The sequence below is a fragment of the Teleopsis dalmanni genome, chromosome 2, assembly GCF_002237135.1.
Source record: "Teleopsis dalmanni isolate 2A chromosome 2, ASM223713v2, whole genome shotgun sequence".
NCBI classification, from domain to species: domain Eukaryota; kingdom Metazoa; phylum Arthropoda; class Insecta; order Diptera; family Diopsidae; genus Teleopsis; species Teleopsis dalmanni.
The window spans coordinates 208605243-208615255 of NC_051847.1; positions in this window are offsets into that span (position 1 = coordinate 208605243).

The window sequence follows — 10013 nt, forward strand, 5'->3', positions numbered from 1 at the left end:
ACATGGCAAAAAACACGGTACCTGCAGATTCTGACAACTGCAAAGTAAAACGTTTGTCCATTTTAACTGCTTGTGCCCTGCGATTACCAGAAAATGAGTGAAGGATCTCCATATCATTTCATTAAATCGAACAAAGAACGGAATCTGTTAAGTGTATTCAAAGAAACAGATCTGGTTTTGTAGAATTATATATATCAATAGCCAATCCAGACACCTTGACAGATCATACATCAATATTGTTGAGCTTAGAGAAGTGGGAGAGATTTTTCAATAACTCTAAATTGTACAGGATCCCTATAGGGATTCGTTCTGAGGATAACACATAAAAATCTTATGCCGAAATATGTACCTATCGGTTTTAATAGTTATTAAAAGAGGACAATAAAACTGGCTACTTTTCGTGATTTAAATGTTGCTAACACTTCTCTAGCTTTGTGTAGGTCTTTAAAGACCTCTCATTGCAAATGTATTCTATCCATAATATTTTCGCCATACTTTTATGTATCTACATTTTCTTATTTATATAATATTCTTATTCATATAAGATTTCTTATTTATATATACTTTATTATTCACACAAGCAACCTTTAGGTTTCCAAAACTAATTTCCTAAGACAATCTAAGAAGAGTGCCTAAAAAGAACTAAGACATTAGATTTATATTGGAGCATATTACTCTGTTTTGAGATATTTCTGATAATATATTGAAGAAAAAGCGGATTTTTCATACCTATTGACTATCGGATAACTACATACATAAACATAGCAGATCCGCCCCTGCCATTTTTATACTAGCTCTAGCTACTTAGTGAGCACTTGGCACATATTTATTGCAATCTTTTGTCACTAAATAAAATACCTTATAAAGGCAAAGATAATACAACAATTTAAATCGTTAATAGACTTAACAAAATCGTTCGAATCAAAAAAAAAAAAATAAAATGGATGCACGATAAATTTAGTATTGAGCAGCTCGGAACACTTAACCTACGCCCGATTTTGATTGAAATCCTGCATACGAAGAGAATACCAAAACTAACACACATTCTTAATAATTATATATAGTATGTTTATATGGAAAAACAAAAAAAATAATATTAGCATATGCACCTATGCGCTGCTACAGTTTTAATGGGTAAGCTTAAGGCCCCGTAGACGTGGCAGGCTTTTAAGTCAAACGTGGCATGTGAACGCATGCAGATCACGCGCGACTTCACGCGTCGTCGTCACTGTTTTGTTTTGCCGCGTGTTGACTGACGGGTGACGGGTGACGGGGCTTGATGGAGTTACCCCGTAAAGACAATAAGATAGATACATTTAAGGCCTCTCTCTTTTCTTTCTGTACAGGCACGATTCGGTGTTTATATGTAATGAAGTCAAGGAAAAATATTTGCTTTATAAAATTTTACAAATGATATTCAACTGGCATTTGGAATGAAATTTTATTTTATTTTATTTTTATTTTTTATTTGGGTTAGCAATTTTTTTTTTTTTTTTTTGTGATTTTTTATTGAGATTTTATCATTGTTTTATTTACTTTTGAACATTTTTTTATATGCAAATTTGTGGGCGTTGTACAAGTAAAGTTGTTATTCATTAGCATAAAAGGTGCTAAATTGGTAAAAATGCCTGCCAAGTATGTTCTTGAGATATTTTAAATTATTGGAAAAACTGCACTTGGTCAGCTCAAATAATAATGGAATTAGTTTTTTCTTATGAGATTATGCGAGTCTCATTATGGTGTTTCTTTGGAAAACACTAAGCAGTTTTCATAGGAAATTGGTTATTGATTAGACGCATGAGTCAAGTATGTTAAAAAACAATATTAAGAAACTGTGATATTCCATGAAAAAAATGTTATACATTATGCTAAAGTAGTTAACATTAACATATTTTCAATACGTAGAAAATGAAAAGATATTGACTCCCAACGAAGCACAGCACTGCAGATCTTTTGTGCTGTAAACCGATCCGAAATGAACAGAAGACCTTCAACTGTTCGCATGAAGCCCGAAGTGTCACTTGTGGAGGATTTTCTAATATCAAATGGAGTCAAAAATTTCAAACTTATTAATCTGTTCATAGCTCAGATCGAAGCCGAACGGTGACTAGGTATATGTCTAAATGAACGGAAGAGTCTTCGAATGAAGCCCAAAAGATGACTTGTGGAGGAGTTTCTAATATCAAGTAGGGATTGAAATTTTTAAGTTAGTAATCTGTTCATTGCTCAGTCACTAGGGACATGGGACAGTCATTAGGACTGTCCCATTCTTTCTTTTGAGAGAAATGAATCTTATTAAAATGTCATCTGTACAGGATTTTCTAATATTAAATGGGGAATATAAATAATACGTTTATTTTAATAATCTGTTCTTGTCTCAAATCAAAGCGGAACAGTCATAAGAAGTATGACTATTGGTCTTCTTTCTTTTAAGTGAGACATAGCACTCGTCTCAAATATGTCTCAAATAACCAAAAATAGAATTGCTAATAAAGTAAAAACGTGTATCATCACAGCATATGTCACACAATCAGTCACAATATTATTGTTAGAGTCTTCTGAGAGTGTGCTTATTTAGTACGATTTTCATATGGTTTCTATAGCTTTATTTTGGACTAAATAGTTCGAGGCTATAAATGTTGTCTGATGCTTAAAATTCGCAGTAGTTACTGGTGTGTGAATATCTGTATTTTGGACTGGATTACTTTTCCATATTTATCTTACCCAAATTAGCACTACTTTGAAAGTATCTTTTGTATAAGTAAATTTCAGTAACGATTGATATAATACAGTTCCAAAATATATTAAGTTTTATAAATGTATTTCAAACCTACTTTATTCTGGAAATTAAAAGTTCTTCTGCTGCTTCAGTTTTGTCTTGTACTATTATACTAGTACCAGTACTATGATACTAATACTGTCTGATACTACTTACTCGTTATTAGATGTCACTATAATTCTGAATGCTTTCGTATATATATTTTCTTAAGTGTGTCCATGAAGAACTGCAAAGTCTTTATGATTATTGCATTGATTTTTATTTTTAATAAAGAGATAGACCCTTGATTGTTTAATTACTCAAAAAATTCTAAAGATATTGAAGTAATATTAATTACTCAAATTACCCTAATATGTTTACAAATAACTGCAAAAGCTTTTAGACTATTTCTTTATATATGACTTCAAATGTTTTCTAAAGCCTGGCTTAGTTATTGATGGATTAATAAGTTTAACAACTTTCATCTGCGACGGGTACCTTTATTGGGTCTGTTAGATTAGAGATTGATTTGAAATGAGATAGAAAGAAACTGAAACGATCATCTTTAACAATGATGCTACATATATAATTAATTAAATAAAATACTTCTATTCAAAAGCATAACTGAGATCTTCTTAAAGATGGTTTAGAGCTCTCAAAAAAAAAAGACTTGGATGTGTTGTTAATTATTTTCAAAAAATATAGACAATGATATTTTTTTAATAATTAATGAAATATCTGTTTTAGCAACATCTAATTTAAACAGAGCTTAAATATTTCCACTTTATTTAAACAAGTGGTTAAAAATTAATGAATATCCATAAAAACACATAAATCAGTTAAAAGTCACAAATGCAAAATTAAAATAATAATTAATTTTTAAGGAATAAAACTGCCAAATGTAGATAAATTGTTTAAAATAATAGCAGTGAATTGAAAACAATGCAAGTTTGTCTTAAAATAATGCTTCGGTCTCAGAACAGCACAGGCAGTACCTAGAAATATAATCGAAAATACAATAACGAAAACAGTTAAGCACTGCAGGCGACTTAACCTGCCTCTTAAGACCTTTTGCGCAAGTGCAAATCTGACAAAGTGGCAACTACATAAGGTTTTGGTCGTGAGTATTCATGCGGCATTTACAGCCACAAGCAATTACCTACCAATAGTCGACAGCAAAAAAAAAAAAAATAAAACAAAGAAAAAAAACGGAGAACCTGCCAACATGCAAACTCAACATTTGTATCTATTATTCTCACATACGCGCAGATACACAGATACACGGCCATAGTTACAGATACATGTTGGCGTGCACACATTTTGGCCACCATTTTTGGTAAAAACAACTCGGCGCACTTTTGGCCACCTTTTGACATACTTCTAAAATTGGTTTTCTTAAATCGAAACTCAACATACGGCCAATGTTGCCGCACTGCTAGGCCCTCTGAATAAAATTATGCAAAAAATCTAACCCAAAAAGTATGTTTACCTAAGATAGCATTGAAGTTGAGATTTTTGCCTATGAATTTTAAAATCATAAACTTTTAAGATTTTAAGATACAACTTTTTTTTGTTTGGTTGCGTGTTGCAAATTCACTTTTGACTTTTAGCTTGAAATGCTTGTTGCACGTTTAAGCGTGTTAATTTAGCCAATGGCAACTTCAACTTTTATTACGAGAGTATCTCATCGCTTCGAAGTATTCAAATTGTTTGCCAATAATGCCACAATTATTTATGCTATTTTGTTTCATTAAGCGAAATATTTACATTTTTATGGAGAATGTTTTTTTATTACTTGGAAATGTTACCAAAAAGTTCACTTCATCGTTTTGATTATCTTTTCCAAAACTAACGAGTATCTGAAAGTTGAAGTATCTCCAGATTGTTTATAAGAAGCAGACATTTAGTTGATAGAGTGCATGTTTAGATTCTTAATATCAAAACACATAATATAGATGCAGTCGATAGAATAGATGGTTTCATTATCTAGAAAAGTTGCAAGATATTAAGTGCAGTTTGAAGTGGCTCATTGTAATCAAATTTCACTAGTTGGATAAGGTAACAGTAATCTGATGTTCATTAAAAACAATAGAGGGAGAGGGTACTATTTTTTTTTTGTAAAACCAGTATTATACTAATATAATGTAGGACTCCTTCTCTTTTGTGGAAAACATTGACAGCCACAATGTTAGATTTTAACTCACTAAAACCTTCTCTTAGATATGAAAAGAAACCTTTTACCATTATCCGGAAGAGCAGTGAGTAAAACTTTATTCAAATAATTATCTCAGCCAGAGAGCATGGGCATGGTATGGAGGGAAAAAACCTAGCCATACATAGGTGAAGTTATTGCGCAAGCATGCGAGTAAATTAGTTGTAGACTCTGATGAAGTTGTAGGTAATAGACAACTGGATTATAAGAACAGTAGAACACAACAGTCAGAAAGACAGTCAGAAAGAAAGAGAGAGAGAGAGAGAGAGAGAGAGAGAGAGAGAGAGAAAGAGAGAGAGAAAGGGGTAATTTAAATAACTGCATGTCTCTTATCGAAGCATAAATACATGATGAGAAGCAATGAGAAGAATTATAAGGTTAACAAGGCGTTTATATCTCATGGGTAACAACAGGTTAAAGAAAAGAGTGTGAATTATGCAACTTGCTGAGGTATCCCCAAATGACCGTTAGGAAATACTCGCCGATGTGATGAATCTGCGCAGTATCGTGTAGGAAGGGGTTGGAAAATTGCTTAGAGTCAGGCTTGCACTTATAGTAGGTGCAATCGTGAAGAAACCATAACTCTCTCTCTCTCTCTCGCTCTTTCTCTTTCTCTCTTATCCTCATCTCAAGCATAGGGATGGTATAAAGACTTTTCAAGATTTAAAATGTTTATACAAATGTTTTGTGTTGATTGTGTTTTTAGTTTTTAGAGTGATATTAGCATTAACATTTAGCATTATCTCATTTTAATAAATGTATATGTAAACATTTAGTTTGGGTTTGTAATTAAAGTAAAATAACTAATATAAATTTAATTCGATGCGATGTGATATCCCTTTATATGCAATATAATACTCACAATGTTCTATTTAATTATTTCGGTATATAAATTTGAGAATCTGCATTCTAAACTATGTGCTCAGCAAATACACGTACCATAGGTATAAAAAATCGGTTTTCACTGCATACTGATGATAACTTAATAATTACTCTAATTAATATAATTATTTTAACATGAAAATAGCACTTTCGTTACGGTTTTTTTCTGTTATTAGCGAAAACATAGAAATTTCTATGTTTAGTTGTTAGATGGTATACTTAATAATTACATTAATAAACATAGAACAATACGTTGCGCATAGGTATATATATACGGTTATTAGACTTTTTCTCCCTTTTTGTTAAGATATTAGCAAACACGTGGAATTTTCTATGTTTTGATCTTAACAAAAACATAGAAATTTCTATTATATTTATATTTTTGTGTTAGTAGCACATAACGTAGAGAAATACAATAAATTCATTTTTATTATATTTTCAAATTGTTTATATTAGCATTGCTAAAGGGAGAAATCTGATGCTTAGCATTCAAAATTAAAGCTGACCACAATTTTTAATACAAAAGAAATGTTTCGACCACGCAGTGCAAATTACAATATTTTAAAACGTCATACGTTAATTTTAAAGAGTTAAAAAAAATTATTAATCTTTAATTGAAAAAAAAAGCAAAATTATAATAAATAATTTTTTTTTAATTTTCAAATAAATCATAATTAAAATAAAATATAATTCATTTCTTTACATGAATAATGCGTTAATAAGACAAGTGCAGCAGACGTTGAAATGTACAAATTTTACTTAATTTACGTTTAATTGCAATTTATTTAGCATTCACCGTACAAAACAAAAAGCACAAAATCAAGCACAAAAATAATAATTTTTATTTATACCCATAAACCGCAACAATAATAACAACAATAATAACTGCAGTAATAATTAATAAGATACTTAATATACAAAATATATAAAAAAAATCGTAATAAAATTATATATAATAAATAAAACATTACAACGAAAAAAGAGCACATAAAAATTGAAATGCATCAAGTGCATTTAGTATAGTACAAAAAAAATAACAACAACAAAAACAACCATGCTTAAACAATAACATACACACACAAACAAATAAACAACACATCGACTCCCATATAAAACAAACATGCAGCCAGTGGAGAGATAAAACAATATAACAGCAGACATACAAACATACAGACAGACAGACAGACCAAAAGCGCCATAAAACACAAGCAATATACAACAAATAATAATAACAATAACAACAGAAAACCGTTAACTTGCACATTAAATAAATCGAGTGAGTGAGCAACTGAGTTGGAAATGACGAATGAAATGAATGAACGATCATTACCTACCTTAACAGAAAACAGCTTCAGTTAGCAGCAAAGGCAAACGTAATCGCAATAACAATCGCAGTCGCTGTTGCTGTTGTTGTTTGTGTTTCTGTTTCTGTTGCTGTTGCTTTTGCTGACGTTAATATTATTAACATTAACTTTTGTAGCTGTGAAATCAGTTAACAGCAAGCAAGCAGTAAACTCTGATGAATGTCCAAGCGTAGCAACAGTAATAGCAATAACAGCAGCAACAGCAGCAGCAGCCACAGCCACAAAGTAAACGATTAGAGTAAAAGGCTGGCATAAAAAGTTAGCGCCTCACATAAGTGCATACAGTAGCGTTAAGGTGAGTGTTGAGCAAAAGAAAAAAAGAAAAAAAGAAAAAAAGAAAAAAGAAAAAGAATTAAAATTACTTTTTATTTTACTTTTTGAAATGTGAAAGAAAGAAAATCTTTGTTAAGAAACTGTCTAGTACACGTGCTTACGCTGTTGACAGCAGAGCAGAAAAGCAGTCAGTAAAAAGGTCAAAATATGAAAGCAAATAACAATTTTTTTTCTTTCTTTTATAGTTTTATGTGTTTCTCGTTAGTCAGCCATAAAAGTTTTTTTTTTAATTAGTTGCTTTGCAATGCATTTTAAACCTTAACAAAGCAATAGACATGGCGCCGGTCATTAATATTAGCAGAAGGTTTACTATTTAGTTAACATTCTCTGTACTCTTCGTTAATTATTTAATGAAATATTGGTTGTAAAAATGTAATCTGTAAAATTTTTTAAGTATGTTATTAACAAGTTATATGCCTTTTTTTATTATTTATTTAATTTAAATAAATTGTTTTCATGAATTTTTATTTTTCAAAAAAATGTTTATGTTTAATAATTTTTAAGTTTGAAAATAAAAATTTTTATTTGTTAACAATTTTTATACTAACAAAAATGTTTATTTGTTAATAATATTTTTAAAGTTTTTTATATTGTTTGTTATAGAAATCAACATATTTAGTAATAAATTATTATGAGTTTTAAACATTTATATCAGAATTTTATTGTTAACGTTAATGTTAATGGTAAAAAATTTCAGGAGTCATAAATAGTCTATTAACAATCTACGTAATAATGACGAATGACTAGTGTAATTAAGCTTCAGTTTACAAATAACAAGGCTACGGTATATATACTCACCAGTTTCATTGAACACTACGCCTACAATTAATTAACTCATCAACAAACAGTCAACCCAAAATTCACCAGATGTTTTATTTAGAACTACATATAAATTCGCCATACAACCAATTGCACAGTAAACTCACCATAGGGGTTATAGCGACAAATGTTGTACAACATAAAAACCAAAGAAGATTAAAACGACAAACAATTGACAGTATATGAGCGGAAGGACCAAACTCACCACGTAATTAGTTAAGTTACAATTCACGTAAAGTTACAAAAGCTTCGAATTATTCTCTTTGTAAAATATGTCATTACTTCTCAGGTCCTTTTATATCTACATACATACATATATAATAAGTTTGAATTAGTTTTCTCAATTGTCGTACATATAAAATTATTTTTATGTATATAAAATGATCGTTGTAAATTATATGGACCATAATTAACCTTGAAAAGTTGTTTGAAACCAATTTACAGATTTGATTGATTAATTTCAATGTTTACAATGTCAATTTCATTTGACCCTTTGACTTTTAATTTAACATTGACCTCATTTCCAAAAAACACAAAAACAACATAACAAAACCTTCATCTTAGATTTGCTACATTTGGTCAATGATAATAACAGCATAACTTAATTATTATGAACGCGAAAATACAAAAGAAAAACAACAAACCAAACAGCAAACAAAAATTGTAAACCATGATCTACAAATTTAAAAATTTACAAAAGATCTTCCGCAAAAATCGCAAATTCAACACTTACAACGCGCAAAACTTGAAATCACGACAAAATCATTTTCAACACCCCACCATGACCGCCACAAATCACCTAACATACTGTACCTACTAACTAAAACTCAACACACAACAACAATAACAGCAAACAACGAACAAAAAATATATAACAAAACCGAAAAATCAAAATTAATTTTATGAGCACAAATCGCAATCATTATCAAGTGATTACCTTGACCCCGAGAAGTACCAAGTCAAAACGTCAGCAACAGCAACAGCAACAGCAATAGCATCAACAAGAAAACAACAACAACAACGCCAAGCATAACCTTCAATTTCTTTTTGGTGTTTTCTTTTTCTTTTTATTTTCGCCGCTGATGCTAATGTAGCTGTTACTTCTGCTGCTGTTGCTGTTGCGCTCTGCTGCGGTGTTGGGCTCTGCTTTGCTGTTGCCATTAAGTGCACGTTGTATGCTCCACTCACTGGCAGTTAGTCTGTTAGACTGTCATTATATTTTGTTGCTTGCTTTTGATACACTGTCTATTTTGACAGCTCTAACTGCTAACGTCGTCAACATCGTCGTTGAGTTTAACCACAAACAAAGTAACAACAAAAACAACTACAAAGGGTCTAAAAACGGCGCATAACACTAAAGCAACTGTGCCGCCATTATTAACAAAAGCAACAAAGCCAAGCAAAAAAAAATATGCAAAATGAAGGAAGAAACAAATAAATAATAAGCTAAACTGCAAAAATGAAGCTGTGCCGCCTGCAAATCATGCAAAAAAACTATTATCATTTTTTTGTTGTTACACTTTTACAAGAATTTCTTTTTTGCTCATTGTTGTTATTTTATTATTCTTGCTGTTTTTTTTCTTCTGTAATTTGTATTATCATCAAAATGCAGTGTAATTTTGTTAAGCTTTGTGCAGCAAAATAT